The sequence below is a fragment of the Papio anubis genome, chromosome 2 (genome assembly GCF_008728515.1).
Source record: "Papio anubis isolate 15944 chromosome 2, Panubis1.0, whole genome shotgun sequence".
NCBI classification, from domain to species: domain Eukaryota; kingdom Metazoa; phylum Chordata; class Mammalia; order Primates; family Cercopithecidae; genus Papio; species Papio anubis.
This window is the reverse complement of record NC_044977.1, coordinates 5,751,168-5,773,004: the sequence shown is the minus strand read 5'-3', so window position 1 is coordinate 5,773,004 and position 21,837 is coordinate 5,751,168. Positions and strand designations below refer to the sequence as shown.

General features: G+C 34.8%; 1 protein-coding gene across 5 annotated transcripts in view; it reads left to right on the top strand.

Moving 5' to 3' along the window:
• Positions 1-21,837, top strand: part of GBE1 (1,4-alpha-glucan branching enzyme 1) — a 266,685-nt gene that overhangs the window by 235,312 nt on the left and 9,536 nt on the right. The window lies entirely within an intron of this gene.

Below are 21,837 nucleotides of genomic sequence, written 5' to 3'. Positions count from 1 at the left end.
TCTAATTACTGAGCAAGTAAATTGAATACAGATTTTTACTGTGAAGAGTCTACAGTGACAAGATTGCATGTATTAATCAAGTAACAAAATTCATCAAATTTTTAATTCCCTGGGAAGCAGGATGTGGTGCCAGAACAAATTTAACTTTTCTAAAGAAGCCACTTAAACTTCCTCTGTTACTAGGAAATATAGTCCTGCTATAGGTAACATGTCTGAATTTTTGAGCAGTTCCATTTTTTTGAATCTGTAGATCTTGTATGTCAACTAGCACGACATCAACTTTCACTCAGATCTGTGGAGAATAGATGGTGACTGCCATCCCAAAAACTGTTGCAAGGGGAGCTGTTTTGGAGGTAATGCCAGGCAAGGTAGAAGAAACACTTTAATGATGCTTTTAACGATCTCTTCAAAATAAGAAGATACATTTGGAAAATTGAGAGGCAAGACAGATTTGTATCAATAAGGCTTTGAATGTGGCCTTTATGGTGACTGCCAAAGGACATCTTATTGTTTCTGCAATAGAATCTACAGCCATATTCTAGGAAAGAATCAAAAAACAAAACAACAGCAACAACCTTTTACCTATATACTCTCACATTTGTCTTTTTAGCTGCTAATCTTCAGTGTAATAATGACCAACATTCTTTAATACAATAGATAGAAATATGGGTAATGCTGAGACCTAAATGTACTTAATAAATAGGCAGGTTTCAGATTTCATGCTTAGAAAGATAAAATACATTTTCCTGATGTGTTATATTCACTTAAATTTTCACATTGTTTAACTGTAAAGAAAGGAATGTAGTGCCTTTTATATCATCAGAATCATTACTATATTTCTTTAGTGGCATTTCTTCACCTAGAACATTATCAGGTTGTCATTAAGTCAGAAAGAAAACTATGTTCCCAAGGCCAGAGTGCTCTTTCTAATCCATTTGAATAATACAAATGATTATACCACATTTTAAATGATGTGCGGAGAATGTGAGTATTAGGACCCCTCTTTTGCGGGCCTTCTGTTTGCTAATCATTTTTATAAAGTATTCATTTCAATATAGTATAGTAATAATGAAAAAGTTTGAAACATTGCGATCATTACCAAAATGTGATGCAGAGACGTGAAGTGAGCATATGCTGTTGGAAAAACAGCACCGACAGAGTTGCTCAACCAGGGTTTCCACAAACTTTCAATTTGAAAAAAAAACACAATATCTGAAAGGCACAATAAAGTGAAGTGCATCAAACAACCTCTGACTGTATTTCGGACCACACTGTCAGGCAGGTTGTAGAGACTGAGGCCTTTAATTAACTGAAGGCTTTCCTCCAGCCCATGGCAGGTAAAGGTTAAGCAGTGTATTCCACAGCCCATGTCCTTTCTGTGGCACGCTGGTGCCTCTTTCTGTTCCCGGAGTATGTGCATGTGGCTGGGGGTGGCAGCAATGGTGGTATTACTGATGATTTATTTCTCTAATGTTCAAAATAATTTCGAAAATACTTCTGGGAATATAGGTAGAAGGAGAAAATTACATACAGACTTACGGCCCAGGCAGTTTTCTTTCTAATCAACTCACTTTTCGCACTGCCCTGCCATCACCCCTGACAAATTCGTCCCCAGAAATTCTTCTTAATGATCTTTTTTTGCCATCTTCCACAAGAAGAAAAATAATTTTAAAGCAAAACATACATACGAAGGTCAATTATTGTGATTTTTTTTTCTGTATTCTAGAGTAGAATATGAAGGTGTCATGGTTCAATTTTCAGAGTTTAAGTTAATACATGATATACAATATAAATTTAAAACCTCCCAGCTTATGTATAAGGTATTTGTGTTGGTATATCAGATAAATATCATTCTGAGACCATAAACAACACAAGAATCAAATGTGTAAGTTATTTATCGTCATACTATTGAGGTGGGAGTAGAAATGGTAATGTAGTAACAGCCCCCTTTCCAAATGGCATTTCAAACTGTTACAATGTTGACATGCTAAGAGGAGTGGTCATGAAGTATGGCTTGTGAAGAATATGTGAATCTAGGACAAAATCTTTAAACCCAAGGGAGCAGAGGTATAAATAGTTGAATTTGACCTGAGATTGTTGAAATATTTTCATTAAGCCATTGCAAGATGCACTTTTTAAAATGTAAATTCATACTCTGACATTTGCAACCTGTACACAGAGTTTCTAATAAGCAAATAAGGTCACTTGGATGATTTACTGGAGTGTGATTGCTGAAGGCAGAGATGTTGCTGTAAGTGGCTTGGTTTGCAAAAGACTTTGAAGTGTGGTGATGTAACACTCTGTGTTTATGAGAATCTATGCTTTATGCAACAAATGAAAACAAAGGACTTAATTTAGGATTAGCTAACTACCACATTCTATCCAGATTATATATGTAAAGGTTAATTTCTGGTCTGACTAAATAGAGCATCTCAACCTTCTAGTTTTCCAGGTTGTAGATACTTTGGTAAAAAGCAAATTCAAGGTTTTCTCCAGAAGTTTGACACAGTGACGTTCACCAGATACAAGCATGTTTCTTTTTCCTTTCTGTTATGCTGCAATTTATTGATGATGAGCTTTATGAGACCTGAGACAGATGATCCTACTAACAATTTTATATTTAATATAGGTCCTCCTTTTTAAAAATAGCTTCATAATGAATGTATGCTCATTGCTTAGGTTCACTTTCTTTAGTTTTGAAAGGACTAATACTTTTAAACATAGAGATCCTTTTGGTCATTTTTTTCATTGCTAAACACTGTCTAACAATCCCTATGATTTAATGATAATGACAGACCAGTACCCTCCCCTCCCTTGGTCATAAAAAGCCTATGATTTAGCTTCATTTCTCTACCCAGGAGTTAGGGATGAATCACCAAGTAAGAAAAATATTTTGCATGATTAAAATATTGCAATGCTATAACACTTTTAGATTGCCTTAATATATATTCATAAGATTATAGGCAGTAATGAATAATGAGTAAGCCCTTACTGCACACAAATGTATTTAGTTTTGGGATTTTTTTCTTGAAGGGGGTTCAGAGTCCTGTTGTTTTGAATAGCCATCACAGTGCTGTCAAATATTTAACAGCATTTCTGTTTTTTGTTTCATAGCTCAGTTGTGCAATGATGGTCTCTTCACTTCAGAAAGTCATCTAACAATAGCCCAGTCAAAATTCTGTCTTCTATTTCTTGCCCTTCTGGAGGAAAAATACATCAGAAATATTATTGTAACCTTTAAAGATAGTGCATAATCACCTAGTAATAGTATCCTTCATTGGGGTTGGTGGGGGGAACATTTGTGCCCAAGGTGATCATTTTCACCAGCTTTAAAAAAGAAGATACTACTATGTGTTTATAGACTTCAAGATGAATGATAAGACAGAGAATTACCCACATATCAACAATGATCTGTTTACTTAGAATACACTAGGCACCTGTAAACAGAGAGCTAAATCTCTGATAGGAGGATGTATAGAGAGGGTTGACGAACTGATAGACGGACTGACAGATGGAAGGATGAATGGATAAATGGAGTATGTAGCTACCTAGTGGTGAAATAACTCCTGAAGGTTTAAAATTATGTCATTAAAACACAAATAGTGCTAAAATGATTTGCTTCTCCCTTAAAACAGTAATTTAATTAAATCATATAAAAATTGATAAGGTATTATCAATAAAATATACCATAATTTTATAGCATTCACAACTAATATATTATACTATGATGTGCTTGCTGAGCAGATGTTCATAATAAGATCTACCATCTCTTATAAACTTATATGTTAAGCACTCTGAAAGCACTTTACAGTCATTACCACATTAGCTAATCATTTCTTTTCCTAGACTGCAAATATGGAAGAAGGCAGTCTACAGGCATACCTTGGAGATAGTGCAGGTTTGGCTCTAGACCACTGCAGTAAAACAAATATTGCAGTAAAGCAAGTCACACAAATTTTTTGTTCACAATACATATAAAAGTTGTGTTTATACTATACTGTAGTCTAATAAGCATGTGATATTATGTCTAAAAAAATGTACATGCCATAATTTACAAATACTGTATTGCTAAAGGATGCTAACGATCATCTAAGTCTTCTGTAAGTCATAATCTTTTTGCTAGTGGAGGCTCTTACCTTGGTGTTAATGGCTCCTGACTGATCAGCGTGGGGTTTCTAAAGGTTGTGGTGGCTAAGATGATAATGAAGTTTGTCACATGGATTGCCTCTTCCTTTTATGAAAGATTTCTCTGTAACATGTGATGCTGTTTGGTAACATTTTACCCACAGTAGAACTCTTTCAAAATTAGAGTGAATCCTCTCAAACCCACCACTTAGTTGATAAAGATTACCTACATTTGTATTATATTCTAAATAATTTGTTGCCATCTCTAGCACCTTCACCAGTAATAGATTCCATCTCAAGAAACCATATTCTTTGTTCATCTGTAAGAAACAATTCCTTATCCATTAAAATTTTATCTTGAGACTGCAGCAATTCAGTTACATCTTTAGGATTCACTTCTGATTCTAGTGATCTTGCTATTTCCACTGCATCTGCAGTTAGTTCTCCCACTGAGGCCTTGAATTCCTCAAAGTCATCTATGAGAGTTGGAATTAACTTCTTCCAAACTCCTATTGTGTTGATATTTTAACCTCTTCCCATGAATCGCAAATGTTCGTAATGGCATCTAGAATGGAGAATCTTTTCCAGAAGATTTTCAGTTTACTTTGCCGAGATTCATTAGAGGAATCATTGCTTATGACAGCTATAGTCTTACAAAATACGTTTCTTAAATAATAAGAGTTGAAAGTTGAAATTACTTCTCGATCCATGGGGTGCAGAGTTCATGTTGTATTAGTTGGCTTGAAAACAACGTTAATTTCCTTGTACATGTCAGTCAGAGCTCTTGGGTGACCAGATGCTTTCATCAATGAGGTAATATTTGAAAGGAATTTTTTTTCTGGGCAATAGGTCTCAAGCTTGGGCTTACGGGCTCAGTAAACCATGCTATAAACAGACGTGCTGTCATCCAGGCTTTGTGGTTACATTTATAGAGCACAAGCAGAGTAGACTTTAGTATAATTCATAAGGGCATAGGTTTTTGGAAACGGTAAATGAACATTGGCTTCAACTCAAAGTCACCAGCTGCATTAGCCCATAACAAGAGAGTCATCCTGTTCTTTGGAGCTTTGAAACCAGGCACTGTCTTCCCAGTAGTTACGAAAGTCCCAGATGGCACCTTTCAATGGAAGCCTGCTTCATCTACATTGAAAATCTATGGTTTAGTGTAGCCACCTTTATCAATATCCTAACTAGATCTTCTGGAGGACTTGCTACAGCTTCTAGATCAGCGCTTGCTACTTCACCTTAAGCTTTTATGTTATGAAGATGTCTTTATTCCTTAAACCTTAAGAACAAGTCTCTCCTGGCTTTAAACTTTTCTTCTGCAGCTTCCTCACCTCTTCCAGCCTTCACAAAATTGAAGAGAGCTAGGGCCTTGCTGGATTAGGCTTTAACTTAAGGGAATGTTGTGGCTAGTTTGATCTTAGATCCAGACCACCATAAACTTCTTCGAATCAACAGTAGGCTGGTGTTCACTTTCTTATCACTTATGTGTTCACTAGAGTAGCACTTCGTATTTCTTTGAAGAACTTTTCCTTTGCATTCACAGCTTGGCTAACTCTTTGGCATAAGGGACCTCGCTTTTGTCCTGTCTCAACTTTGAACATGCCTTCCTCACTAAGCTTAATCATTTCTAGTTTTTGATTTAAAGTGAGAGGCATGCCACTCTTCTTTTCACTTGAACTCCTAAAGGCTATTGTAGGTTTATTAATTGGGCTAAATTCAATAGGGTCTTAGACAATAGGGAGGCCCAAGAAAAGGGGAAGAGACAAGGGAACTGCCGGTAGGCTGGAGGATTCAACACACACATTTATTAAGTATTTGTTAAGTTTGTGGTTGTATATGTGCATGATTTGTGGTGCCCCAAACAATTACAATAATAACAACAAAGGTCACTGGTCACAGATCATCATCATAGACATAATGATGATGTAAAAATAATATAATTATGAACAAACAGTCATGTATTAATATGTATTAATAATGAAACAGTTTGAAATAATGAAAGAACTACCAAAATGTGACACAGAGACACAAAGTGAACACATGCTATTGGAAAATGGCACCAACACACTTGCTGGATACAGGGTTGCCACAAATCTTCAATTTGTAAAAATGTGTATTTGTAAAGTGCAATAAAGTGCCATAAAACGAGTTATGCTGGTGCAGTAGTATCATTGGCCTGAAAGATTTCACATTGAGCCTTTCCTTTTAAAGTTAGGCTGTACTTAATTTATCCAAAATATATGTTTTTTTTCTATTTAAAAAATAAGTAAGTCATCTTTATACCTGATACCAGTGTTTTTTAAATAGAGCATTCTATGTCTAAACTAAATTTCTAACATGGATGTTATATTACTTTTCCTTCTGTTCAGTAGAAATTACCTTTTTCAATGAGTATCTCCTGCCTGCCTAAGTGAGATATTATCCGTGTTTCTGACATTTTCCGTTAAGCTCTTCTTAATCAGAATCTCACAGGATCAAACTGAGTGGTCAGTGTTTTATTGATATAAAAGTATTACCTGAGTATCCCAGACGATTTCTTAAAATTAAGGCATGATATAATTACTGGCTCGCTAAAATTACCTAAGGGCTCCTAAGCATTTTTGAAAGCTACGACCAAAATAAGTTTCTGTTTCTCAGAGAAAATTGGAAATATGAGAGCCATAAGCAGTGTGTTCTTGGAAGCAGTGGATTCAGCTGGAATCATGTGTAAGAACCATCTCTATTTCTATTAATGTAGCTTCTCTTGGCCTAATGATGGGAAAATGCTTAATTAATTCCTATAAATAAGAATTAATTTGCAAGATTAATTATGGTTATTTTTTGTAGTTATGTGGTATCAGCTGTTGAATAAGGAAGGTGTTTAGATAATATCAAATAAAATTATTTAATTAACATATAACTTAATGAAGTGATTACACTCAATACCTTTTATTGTCACACAATGTTCATTTTATTTCAAGAACATTAATTAAAATGAAAAATTGTATTTGTGTGTAAAATTATAAACATTACTGTGTTTTTTTTTTTCTCATGTGTTCTTTACTATTTAGGGAGAGAGCCAATTTTCACTTTGTAGGCTTCCCTACTAACATCTTTCCTTTTTTCCAGCTAAAGAAAACAAAGGAAAAATAATCTTCTCTGGTAGTAGCATTATTTTCTAATTCTGAAACATTGTTTTCTTCAGTTTGTTCCCTTATTCTAACATTTTTATTTTCCACTGACTCATGTAACAAAGGTCTCCAGAGGTAATAGGTATTTCTTGTTCTTATATTTGTAAACATAAAGAAATTTGCTCTCATTGCAAGGATAGTGGTTAGGAGCTTGTGCTCTAGAATATGACCATCTGAGGTTCAAGTTCCATGTCTACCACTTAGTTTTGTTTTGAAAATAACCTGTTTCTTGGTTATTCATCTCTAGAACACCTACTCATAGAATTGTTGTCAGAATTAAATTAGTTAATGTGCATGCAAGGCTTAACAACAGTGTTGCCTGCGTTTGAGCTTAGCAAGTAGTAAGGGTAACGGACATCCTTACTGTCATCATCTTCTAAAAATGCATTAGAAATTTTACAATAAAGGGAATTTTTATAAAAATGAAATACAAGTAGGTACTAATCCTGTCTGTTGTCTTCACTCTCTTGTCCTTTTTGTTTTGTTTTTGATTTTTGTATTTTCGAATGTCCTAGTTCCCATTTTACCACAACACGGTGATTCCTTTCAGTCCTTTCACACTACTGGAATTGAAACTCTTCTGTTCCCTATTAAATCCCTTCCTCACTCTTGTACTATTTGCCCACCTTTCTTTCTTATTTCCCTTTCTCTGTATCCTGCAGCACTCTCTTGATTTCTTTTTCTTTCCACCCATTCTTTGTGTTATCTTGGGTTTTTTTTAGATCTAAATCCAGGTATTCATTTTCCTTGAGCTTTTCCCTGAAAAATTCACCCACCCTTCAGCTATTAGCTCTATGAAGATATTCCCTAATGATTCTCCCCACCTTGACCTATGCCCCGTTCACCAAGCAGTGGGCAGTTTTATGATGTTTAATAACTCTTAGGCAAAACTGGGCAGCATGGAATTATAAATTTTTGAAACTGAAAAACTCTAGTATAACCTAGCTCAGCCCATTCAAATTAAACAAAATTACTTGGATTAAGATATCTATAAGCTTATTTTAAGAGATCAAAATGAGTACCAAAAGTTAAATTTGCGTGGCAATTTACAATATGTGAATACTTTGATTTACATTAACCCACCTGTCCTCACATCATCTCCAGTGATACTGGTTAGGCAAGCATTTTTTGTCTGTCCTCAGTCTACATTTGAGGATCAGAAAGATTTATAATTTTCACAAGATCGTATTTCTAGTAATTGAATAAATGTGATTTAAATCTAGTTTCTGTAAATTCAGTACGGTTTGACATTTGGTCACCAGATAATTCATCTTTTTGTTGCCCTCTAGAAATGCCATGAAGTACATGAAGTGTGTCTCACTAATTTTAGTTTTTTTCTCGATTTATATTTGTAGAGGTTAATGATGCCTTTGACTAAATGTTTTTCTGCAGTGTAATACTATCCTGGTTTCTGACACTCAAAAGCACAGATGAACGTAAGTGGAAAAATTTTTTCCAACTATATGTATATATATATATATTTTTAAGTTCTACTTTTATTTAGATTTATAGCATACATGTACAGTTTTGTTACATGAGGTTCTTTTGTTTGTTTTTTGTTTTTGTTTTTGTTTGCGTGTTGCGAAGTTTTGGGTTGTAAATGATCCTATCAGCCAGGTAGTGAGCATAGGTAGTTTTTCAGACACTGCCTGTGTCCCACTCTCCCAGCTCTAGTAATCCCCAGTATCTATTGTTTTCATCTCTATGTCCATATGTAACCAATGTTTAGCTCCCACATATAAGTGAGAACATACAGTATTTGGTTTTCTGTTCCTGTGTTAATTCACTTAGGATAATGGCCTCTAGCTACATCCATGTTGCTGCAAAGGATATGATTTCATCTTTTCAATGGCTGTGTAGCATTCCATAGTGTATGTATACCACATTTTCTTTATCCAATCCACCATTCATGGGTGCCTAGATTGATTCCCTGCCTTTCCTATTGTAAATTGTATTGTGATAAACATACAAGTGCATATGTCTTTTTTTTTTTTTTTCTTGTAGGACAATTTATTTTCCTTTGGGTATATAGTGGGTAGTGAGATTTCTGGGTTGAATGGTAGTTCTGTTTTAAGTTATCTGAGACATTTACAAGCTACTTTACACGGGGGCTAAACTAATTTACTTCCCACCAACAGTATATAAGTGTTCCCATTTATCTGCAGCCTTGTCAGCATCTGTTGTTTTTGACATTTTAGTAATAGCCATTGTGTCTGGTGTAAAACGGCATCTCATTGTGGTTTTGACTTGCATTTCTCTAACAGATTAGTGATGTTGAGTATTTTTCTTTTTTTCATGTTTTTGGTGAGCGCTTGTATGTCTTCTTGTAAGAAGTGTCTGGTCATGTCTTTTGCCCATTTTTTAATGGGGTTATTTGGTTTTTGATTGTTGAGTGTTTAAGTTCCTTATGAATTCCATAAGACTCTGGATATTAAACATCTGTCAGATTCACAGCTTGCAAATATTTTCTTCCATTCTGTATGTTGTCTGTTTACTCTGTTGATAGGTTCTTTTGCTGTGCAGAAGCTCTTTAGTTTAAGTCCCACTTGTCACTTTTTGTCTTTGTTTCAGTTGTTTGTGATGAGTTAACCATAAATTGTTTGCAATGACTGATGTCAAGAAGGGTATTTCCTAGGTTTTCTTCTAGGGTTTTTATAGTTTGAGTTCTTACATTTAAATCTTTAATCCATCTTAAGTTAATTTTTGTATATGGTGAAAGGTAGAAGTCTATTATCATTCTTCTGCATATGACTAGTCAGTTACCCAGCATCATTTATTAAATAGGGAGTCCTTTTCCCATTGTTTATTTTTGTTATTAAAGCATAACTGATAAATAAAAATTATATATATTTAAAGTACAGTGTGACGTTTTGATATACATATACCTTGTGAAATGGTTACTACAATCAAGTTAATTAACATACTCCTCACCTCACATAGTGAACATTTTCTTGTGTGTGTGTGTGAGAATGCTTACGGTCAACTCTCAGCAAATTTCAAGTGTATAGCACATTGTTACTAACTGTAGTCCCTGTATTGTACATTACAACTTCAGAACTTATTCATCTTATAACTGAAAGTTTGTACCTTTGACTAAAGTATCCCCATGGATATGTGTTTAAAACTCCCTTTGCTTATTTTTTATTTCAACAGGTTTTTGGGGAACAGGTGGTGTTTGGTTACATGAATAAGTTCTTTAGTGGTGATTGAGATTTTGGTGCACCCATCACCCAAACAGTATAAACTGTACCCGATTTTTTAAATGCATGTGGGGAAATGTTTACTTTGAATCTTTCTCCTGACAATAATTAATCTGATGTAGTTATGGGCTATGTGCCCAGAAGTGCTCAGAAAGACTGAATTGATGGTGCAGATATGCACACCTGCAAGCTTTGCTTTACATTTTTTCATGGTACACTAGTTTAGCCCCTGTTCTTCGACTTTCTAAATCACTGAGTGAGACCTGTACTGGGATTTTCTATCTAGTCTTAAAAGAGAAAGAGGACTATACATTAACATTACTCCAAATAAGTTGAGACTTCAAATAAAGAAAAATGATGTTTCTTCCACCACAGCTAAAATAATCAGATTTCCCAATTTGCAAGCTTTATCTGGAAGATGGTAGTAGAGTGGTAGGAACTGTTATTCCTAAGAGCATATTCTGGCCCTGCTAAAGTATTGGATATATTATTTTGACAAACCCCTTTGATGTTCTGTGCTTAAGTTCAGTTTTTATAGAGAAAGCTAACCAGTAAAGTAGATATGGAAAGTCTTTGAGTTTGTGCTGACTTGAATAAACCTGGAATCATGCTTCCATGTCAACTAAGAATTATATAAAATGTTTATCTTCAAGGCTCATACCATTCAGAGTAGTTAACTTGAGAATTAATTGCTTCAAACTGACATGCATTTATTATTAATTATCCAAAATGAAGGATTTTTTGTATTACAAATATTCTATTATATATTCATAAAGAATATGAAATCTTTTAAAATGTCTAAGTTAAACTTTATAGGTAATGAAATGGAATTGTGATAGAAGTTATATTTATACAGATCTTACATGTTAGCTCTATGAAACAAAGGGAAAAAAATCAAGTTTGGTCTTTGATGACCAAAGTGGTATGAAATTATTTCTTAAAGTTTAGCAAAAACATGCATAGATTAAAAATTAAAAACCAAGGAGGAAACTGCAATAGGAAAATAATGAAAAGATACACTCACCAAATGCCAGGTTCTAATCTAGGTCCTATATGGCAGAGAAAAACAAAAGAAATTTCTTATATAGATTGTATTTTAATAATGAGAAACAAAAATTAATATAATGATTATATTTATAATGATTAAATTTATAATATGTTTATAATATGTTAAAAGCTGATAATAATGTTATGGTGAAAAATCAAGGCAGGTTCAGGAGAGTGTGTGGAGGTATTTAATTTTCAGGTAGGATTGTCACCAAGAGCTTTCTCAGTGTTTCTCATAAACTTGAGAAGTACCTTCTTTTAAAAAAAAAAAGAAAGAAAATTTAAAAACAGACTCTAGTCCTCAAAGAGTTCTATGTACTGTATGTTTAAACTTTAATGTAAAAAATTTTAAATAGCAAATTCTAGTGAGAACAAAGACACAGAGAAAGAGGAATAGAAATGAAGATCATAAAGGAAGAAGAGGCCAAGTCAAGTATAAAAAGTAAAATAAAGAATTAATAGAACCACTTTTGTATTTTTCATCTCTTCAGACAGCAGTTTAAGTGAGCCAGGGTCTATAGTAATAATAGCCACAGCACCTAATAATTTGAGCACTTTTCCCAGTGCTAGATAGTGTTAAGCACTCAATAATAGATTGCTTCAGTTAATGTCTACACCCATCCTCTGATGTGTTACCTCCATTTACAAATGAGAGACTGAGCCTCCAGGAAGTTAGTAACTTGCTCAGAGACACACAGTTAGTAATTGGTAGGACTGGAATGAGAATGCAGTTGTTAGACCCTAAAGCTCATGGAGGCACTCACCATATTTTAGTGTTTTAGAATGCTATCTCCTATCCCTGCCTTTCTGCCTGAAATGGCTCGGATAATGCTTTCTTACTGCGTATGATTGTCTTTATTTTTCAGAGACGTCCCCATTTCCAATTATATTTTTATTTAGATATATTGCACTTGACTACATTACAGGCTATTCACAGAGTAAGTTTGTTTGGGGAAAGGTGTTTATAGCCTGAATCAAAATTTTTTTGAGTTTAAAAGCACAATTCTTTTTTTTTTTAAGTGTTGAGTCTGCAGGGTGTGAACTCATTTTGATAATAAAAGATGTGGTTAAAAGGTGAATAAAAATCTGTTATTTTTTTCTTTTTCAGTTCTAAATAATTGCCATCGCTTCATCAGATAATTGAATTTACAAGTTCTTTGGATAATCCTAATAGCACAGAGAGCAACAGTTTTAGGGAGAGGTTAGTGCAGAAGTGTGAGCACTATTTTTCTATTTTTCTTCCTTCTCAAATTATTGAGGAACAGTGACATTTTTTAGTTTAAGTTGCATAATCTTCTAGGATACAGAAACGTTTCTAAGTAGGTTAGTCAGAAGTATTCTGTAAAGTATTTAGAATAATTGTGCTATTTGCATAGAGAAATATGTAGTACTCAATATTTTGTATTACCATTTGATTTGCTATTTACTGATGTGTGTCATTAAGCATGCTTAAAAATAAACTAATAATTTGCATGAAAATACATTTCAAAAAGCATAGTAATCCATTAATTAACCTGGTAGATAATGACATTTGAGCCCCTCATCCTTTGAGCTTGTTTTATTGCTATTTTGCATTGTACAGTTTCTAAAAATGTATGGCCGAAGAAGCATACTTGCAGGGATTGGAGTTTATTTTGTAGTCTAAAATCAGAAACCTTTTGTTGATAAAATGGGCACATCCTAGAATATAATAGAAATATGTTTCTGTTTTGCAGTTAATTAAAATGTACGGTTGTTATTTAAACTTTTAATGAAGACAGTGTTCACAAATTTGAATGCATGAAGCTTATGCATGAAGATCTTGCTTTTTTCAAAGTCATTAAAATTTTAAGGTAAACTAATAACATATATATACATATATATACACACACATATATATATAAAGAAAAAAGTTGCATTTGGCTTTTGTTTTATTTTAAAATTTGCTTTGATTACATTCATTAGTAAGTTCTCTGTTTAATTCCACATTACTTTCTTATAAATTTAATTTTACAAATATTATAATATTGGGGGATTTTTAAAAACTAAAGTCAGGGAGATTAAAAAAACTAACTGGATATTTTCCATTGAAAGAAATATAGGTCACATGGCCATAAATAGTTTTGAAAAGTAATTAAAATATCAGAACTCTCATTTTTTTAAAATTTATGTTTTAAGTTCATGGGTACAAGTGCAGGTTTGTTCCATAGGTAAGCTTGCATCATTGGGGTTTATTGTACAGATTATTTCATCACCCAAGTATTAAGCCTAGTACCTATTCGTTATTTTTCCTGATCCTCTCCCTCCTCCCACTCTCCACCCTCTGGAAGGCCCCAGTGTGTGTTGTTCCTCTTTGTGTGTCCTTGTGTTCTCATCATTTAGCTCTGCGTAAGTGAGTACGTGCAGTATTTGGTTTTCTGTTTGTGTGTTAGTTTGCTAAGGGTAATGGCCTCCAACTCCTTTCATGTTCCTGCAAAGAACATGATCTCATTCTTTTTAATGGCTGCATAGTATTCCATGGTGTATGTGTACCACATTTTCTTTATCTAGTCTGTCATTGGTGGACATTTAGGTTTATTACCTGATTTTTCCATTGTGAATAGTGCTGCAGTGAACATGCACCTGCATGTGTCTTTATAATAGAATGAATTATTTTCTTTTGAGTATGTACCCAGTAATAAGATTGCTAGGTTAAATTGTATTTCTGTCTTTAGGTCTTTGAGGAATTGCCACACTGTCTTCCACAATGTTCAAACTAATATACATTCCTACCAATGGTGTATAAGTGTTCCTTCTTCTCCATAGTCTTGCCAGCGTCTGTTATTTTTTGGCTTTTTAATAATAGCCTTTCTGCCTGGTGTGAGATGGTATCTCTTTGTAGTTTTGATTTACATTCCTCTAGTGATCAGTGATGTTGAGCTTTATTTCATATGATTGTTGGCTGCGTGTATATCTTGTTTTGAAAAATGTCTGTTCATGTTCTTTGCCTACTTTTCAATGGATGTGTTTGTTGTTTTCCTTGTAAATTTAAGTTCCTTATAGATGCTGAATATTAGAACTTTGTCAGATGCATAGTTTGCAAAAATTTTCCCTCATTCTGTAGGTTGTGTGTTTACCCTGTTGATAGTTTCTTTTTCTGTGCAGAAGCTCCCTAGTTTAATTAGATCCCATTTGTCAATTTTTGCTTTTGGTGTCTTCATCATGAAATCTTTCCCCTTGCCTATGTCCTGACTGGTATTGCCTAGGTTGTCTTTCAGGGTTTTTATAGTTTTGGCTTTCTATTTAAGTCTTTATTCCATCTTGAATTAGTTTTTGTATATGGTGTAAGGGAAGAGTCCAGTTTCAATGTTCTACAAATGGTTACCTGGCAGAACTATCATTTTTCATGATAACTGTTTAAGTTTAATGTGTATTTTAGATCACAGAAGTAAAGATAGAATTACCTAAATAAGATACACAAATACACACACACACACACACACACACACACACACACCTACAATACCCCTCCACCACACACTAACAGACCGGCACATTCATTATATATATATAGCAATTTATCACAAGTCTTTGCCACTCCTGCGTTTGGAAAGAGACCAGAGAGAGAAACTGAAAGTTGTAGTTTATAGCCTTTTCTGTGATTCAGGACAATAAAGTAAGCATAATTTAGCTATGTTTATAAAATAAATGGACAGATCTATTTGAGATGCTAGATAGCTATAACCTTAGATTTTGTGGATTATAACCAGCAATAAATAAAATTCAATCCATGTAACATAAAAAGGGAAGGATCGTGTTAGAACATTGTGGCAAGCCCTGTGCTGTATCGATCTCTTCAGACTACTAAAATCATAAAACTCTCCTTGCTTTTCAGCAGCTGTTCTTACCCTCCCAGATGTTTGTTCACATTTACATTAATTAAAACATTCCTTAGAATCTGGAACCTAATATTTTCTGCTTTCAGTATAAATTCTCTTTCCTGGGGTCCCTTAGCTCCTGGGGATTATTTTAATCATGGTAATATGAATGGATTGATTAAAGAATTAGATATAAAATAACTTACACTAAATTCATATTCCAAAAACCTGCATTTTTTCACATTTTAGCCTGTCTTCAGTTGGAAAGTATCTTACAATATTGATGTGGTAGTGATATTTTTTTCTCTTCATTAGAGATATAGAAAATAATTCATCTTGAAATGGATGATGCCTTAGATTTGAAGATATATGGTAACTTACCCGCTCTGCTATCGTTATAGTCATCTAGTCACTGGAGAACTCTTCTTTTTGTCACTCAATTTGAAACCTCAAGGGTTGTACCTTACAATAAATTTCCTTTGCTTCATCAGTGGGAGTGAAGTGAGTTTAGTGCAGAATGATATAAATGATAGTACTTCTTACATCAAAATCCTTATACTTTGAACAGACACTTTATCAAGTGGCTGAGCAAACACAGCAGCTTTTGAAGTATTTGAAGAGCCATTGAATTTAAGAGTCTTCATGCCTTCACTGTTCTTTAATCTTATTAGTACATGCCTCCTTCAGAACACTGGCTCTTCCCTGGTTCAAATTTAAGGACTTGGATTATAAAATAATGGCTGAAAACTTCTTATCTACTTCAACCTGTTGATAGATATATCAAATACTTAGGAAGCTCTTGAATTTAAAATAAGAAATCATAATATTTTAAAATGCTATCCAAATTGATAGGGACCTATTTGATCTCCTTTTGAAAAAAAAACTATTAAAAAATTGTCATTCTTTCCCTACTGTATTTTTTTTCCAGTTGAACAAGGTAAATTTTATGGCCCAGTGTTTTGTATTTACTAATAAAATGATCAAATGGATCAAATCAATAAGAAATGGACTAGAACAAGTACAGTAAATCTCAGATATTCAGACCTCAACATTACTTTTAGAAATGGCAATCTTGTATATCTACTTGTGTCAGTAATTTAAATGGGTATCATTTTATCTGATTTTCCTATTTGTATTCTTCTCTTGTCATATTCGTTCTGTCCTCTTTATGCTTGGAATGTGATACGTTTTGGATATTTGTCCCTGGAGATCTCATGTTGGAATGTGATTCCCAGTGTTGGAGGTGGGGCCTGGTAGAGGTGTTTGGGACACAAGGGAGGATTCTTCGTGAATGGCTTGGTGCCCTCCCCTTGGTAACAAGTGAGTTCTCACTTACATGAGAGCTGGTTGTTTAAAGGAGCTTCACTCCTCCTCCTCGCTCTCCCTTGCTCCCTTTCTTGCCATGTGACATTCCTGGACACCTTCTCCTTCTGCCATGATTGTAAGCTTCTTAAGGCCCTCACCAAAAGCAGATGCCAGCATCGTGCTTCCTGTGTGTATGGTCTGCCGAACCATGAGCCAAAATAAACCTCTTTCTTTTATGAATTACAAAGTCTCAAATATAACAATATAAAAAATTTCAACCTGAGAAATAAACAAGAAACTGTATATGAAAACACTACCTTATTCTTGGCATAAAATGGGTACCACATGCAGACAGTAAGGTAATCAGAGCTGCATTTGACTTATGCACACCTCCCAACTCTACCACGTAACAAGCTGTCTGCCTTTGGGCCAACTCTTCTCCCCTTCCACTTCTGTTTCCCTAATTCAGCCTCAGTTTCCTTACTTTTGAGTACTGTGTACTTCTAAAACTCAGTCTACCTCTCTCCTTTCCCACTGTCAGAGATTAGACATACATAACTATGCTTGGACTGTTGTTAGACTCCTGACTGGTTTTCCCGACTTAGCCTTTCCACTGTCTGTTTCATACTGCTTACAACCTGCGGGTTAATTTTTTTTTATTGTAAAACCCTTTCTCAAGAATTTTAAACACTATCACACTTAACTAACAAAATAAGTCTTAAGACCCTAGCCCAGCCTTCAAAAGCCTTCATATACGGCTTGTCCATCATAGTTTTCTTCCTTGACTCTCCCTTTCATTGCATATTGCTTTTTGCTCTACTTGTGCAGGTTCATATGTATGCCTAATCTCCCTTTACAGGCTGTAAGCCACATGTAAATGAAGACCATATCTTAGTTATTTTTGTTTCTTGCACAATATCTTGTACATTGTATGTATTTAGTAAATGAATGGGGGAGTAAAGATAATTTATTGTACTTTCCTCAATTATAAAAAACAATATATGTAATTTGGCTTTTCTTGGTAAGTCAGTGTTGTCATTCTGAATATCAGTTTCCAAGTTTTATTGGGAACCTATTATGAGAAGGTCCTCTGCTAGGAATATGGAGGTAGCTATGGATAACAGATGACCTTTTAAGGTGTCCTGCTAAATTTATCTTGTATGCTCTGTATTGGAAACTATATAACGATAGTAGTTGAAAATAAGTATAAATTGGCTTTGAGTCATAGTTTCAGAGGTAAATTTTCACAGAAAAAGGACAATGTAGGAATTGTGGTGCTGTGTGTGTCCTGTATCATGTATGTGCATCTGTGTGTATGTGCATACACATGAGAGAGTGAGGGAGTACCCGAGAGAGAACATGAAAAACAAACAAATCAGTTGCTCAGATAATCTCTTTGAAAAGGCTTGTTCTGGCCGGGCGCGGTGGCTCAAGCCTGTAATCCCAGCACTTTGGGAGGCCGAGACGGGTGGATCACGAGGTCAGGTGATCGAGACCATCCTGGCTAACACGGTGAAACCCCATCTCTACTAAAAAATACAAAAAACTAGCCAGGCGAGGTGGCGGCGCCTGTGGTCCCAGCTACTCGGGAGGCTGAGGCAGGAGAATGGCGTAAACCCGGGAGGTGGAGCTTGCAGTGAGCTGAGATCCGGCCACTGCACCCCAGCCTGGGCGACAGAGCAAGACTCCGTCTCCAAAAAAAAAAAAAAAAAAAAAAAAGAAAAGGCTTGTTCTAATTCTAAGCAGTATTCCTAAAACATGTAGTTTCCTGATACTTGAATAATATATGGCATCGATTCGTGATTATAAAGCTTTTTCACACGCATTACCTCTCATTTAGTGTTTAAATTGGTAGAAATTTCTGGATTTTAAAGGCCACATTTTCTAAAGGAAGCTATTGTTTTCCCTGGCTAATGTAGATACAGAACTGGGTGATTTCACGATTGGACACAGAAAAATTTTTTCTTTAAATTATAGGCCAGAGAAACATGTCTAAACCAATGTTTTGAAACTTTCTCTATGGCTTTTATAAGCTTTTCCTGTATGGCTACCAATTATATAAAGTAAGTAGATTCTAACATTTTCAATATGACAATCTCTTTCAGTGTCAAAGAGAAATGAATCCTTATATAGCAATTGTTCTTTCACTGTCCTTTGATCGAGAAAAGTATACACAAAAACTATTAAATTTTGTGACTTTAAAATTGCATTTTTTGGTGTGCGAAGCTCAGTCTGTACTTTATTGTGGGAAAAGCATGTAAAATGATGGACACATGATTTTTATTTTACTGTAACATTGAAAATAACGATTAAATATTATTTAATTCTGTTTCAGAAAAATAATTTTGTTGAGGACATTCTCCTTTATTAAGAAAAAAAAAAAGGCATGCCAGGCATAGTAGGTCACTAATCCCAGCACTTTAAGAGGCTGAGGTGGGCAGATCGCTTGAGCTCAAGAGTTTGAGACCAGCATGGGCAACATGGTGAAACCCCATTGCTACAAAAAATATAAAAATCAGTCTGGTGGCATGTGCCTGTGGTCTCAACTACTTGAGAGGCTGAGGTGGGACAAACTGCTTGAGCCCGGGAGGCAGAGGTTTCAGTGAGCCAAGATCGTGTCACTACACTGCAGCCTGGGTGATAGCCAGACCCTGTCTCAAAAAAAAAAAAAAAAAAAAAATGCCCCTAAGTAAATGAAGGAATTATTATTTTTAGTTTTGCAACCTTGAATAACTTTCCTATAACATTTTAAAAATTATAATTCAGGTGACTAAAATGAAAGTGTTCATAGGAGGAAATAGTCATCTCTAGTGTTAGTGAGAAGTTGAATTTGATTAGGAAGGGGTTCAGAACGTGCTACCCCAAAATATGCCACTTTGGCTTATTGATTATTTTGAGCTGAATCTGTTTGAGAAACAACAGATGCAGAAAGAGGCTCTTTGATCTCCTCCTTTCTACCAAAAAGCAAATCATAAAATTGCCCGTGAAAAAGGTATCTTTCCTGTGCCAGGAATAGGAGGACATTCTCATCACCAGAGACTGGGAAGTCGAAATAGACCTGTACAAACAAACCTACTAAAATAACCCTGTCTTCCATCAGTTTCCCCCATATATTTCCTCATTGTGTTCCCACAATTTACTGCCCCCAGCACAAGCTCTTGTGTCTTGTCACATTCCCATAATTGATCATTCATTGTGTAAAAAGCACATTAAATGTTTGGACCTAATGGTTTCTTTTCTTTTTTTTTTCTTTTTAACTTTTAGGTTCAGGGGATACATGTGCAGGTTTGTTAGTGGGTAAACTGTGTGTCGTGGGGGTTTGGTGCACAGATTATTTTGTCACCCAGGTAATAAGCATAGTACCTGATGGGTAGTTTTTCCATCCTCACCCTCCGCCCATCTTCTGCCCTCAAGTAGGCCCTGGTGTCTGTTGAATTAACGCAGGAATGGAAAACCAAATACCTCATGTTCTCACAAATGTGAGCTAAACATTGAGTACACATGGACACAAAGGAGGGGAAAATATAATCTGCATTTTAATAGTAAAAACATGTACATTCTTTGAAACACAGCGTCAAATGTGTATAATAACATAATTTAGTCTTTAGACAACACCTAATCGTATATAAATTCCCAGCCCCTTACAATCACGTAACTACTCACTCAGTGAGAACTTACAATGACAGGACTGCCAGTCAGGTTGGGAACCATTGCTTTTGATGATATGCTTGCCTTATTTAGCCACTGCTATCAAAAGCCTATGTTGTCAACCAGTAATTCATTAATTGATATATTAATTCAGTTGTTTTTAAAGTATTCTAGAACATTACTCTCTGAACTGTACTGTTTTAGTTTTCGGAAGATTTATCCCAGTATTTAATGAACTGGAATGAAGAACAAAAGCTAAACTTCTATTTGAATCGTTTTTTTTTATTCCACAGTATTTCATTATTTGCCATGTCTTTGATTATTTATTTTCGTTATCCATATTTCAGCATTAAATGTATTGGTAGGCTCAAATCATGTTCAGCTATACTGAGTGACTTTAAATGTCCCTGTGCCTAGTAGTCATCATTTGAATCTCAGTCTTTCTTTCTCAATACGGTAATATTCTGATTATCAATTTCAGTTTGAATTAGAGAAGGCTGGCCTGGATTCACTAAAATGGAGCCAACACTACTAGCAGAAGTTTCTGTAGCATGTCCATCTTCACTTCGAGTTTCTGTAGCATGTCCATCTTCACTTCGAGTTTCTGTAGCATGTCCATCTTCACTTCTGACTTAGACAAAGATTTTCAAGGGTTGACAATGATGGCTTATTGTTCCTTGCTCAATGTGATAATTAATGTGATAATTTTTGCAGTAATGGTAATATACTAACATTTCTGAGATTAATGATATATTTTCCAGGAAATCAAAACAAAAAGCACTTAAACTATCTGCATTTCTACTAAGGCTAGAAGAAACTTAAGATTTCTAAGATACCAATGCATATATCATTGTAGATTTTTGTATCAAGTACCATTTCTAGATACTTTGAGCCTAATAAATTTGAACATAATGATAGCTTTTATTAATTTTGCTGTAAATATGCTAATACCATCTAACAACTTATTGTGAAAAACCAGATGTTCAGTACAGATGCAACGAGGCATTTCCTTTTTTGAATATTTTTTTATCTGAAGTTGATTGAATTCACAGATGCAAAATCCACAAATATGGAGGACTGACTGTATGTATTTAGTAATATATCTAGCAGACACTTGGAGATAGTATAACTATTAGTAAATATTTAAAAGGCGACTACATGTTGAACTTATTATTTACGACTTGTCTTGGTAGAAATAATACAATCTCACAGAGCAAAATTTCTGTTCAATATGGAGAAGAATTTATAACAAGTGGAATAGGTTGCTTGAAGAGGAAAGTAGATTCGGTACGTTTCATCCCAGGCTGGGTGATCACTTGATGAGTCGTGATGGGAGTATAGCAGGGATCTCATGGGTGTGTGCAGTAGATAGCCTGTAAAGCCCCTTTCAAACATAAAACTGTAAAAGAAGAAATGAGTGCTTAGCACAAATTATGATTTAACACTGCTCAAAAACTCACTTTTAAATTGCTCTCTCCGCACATATTTTACAATGTCTCA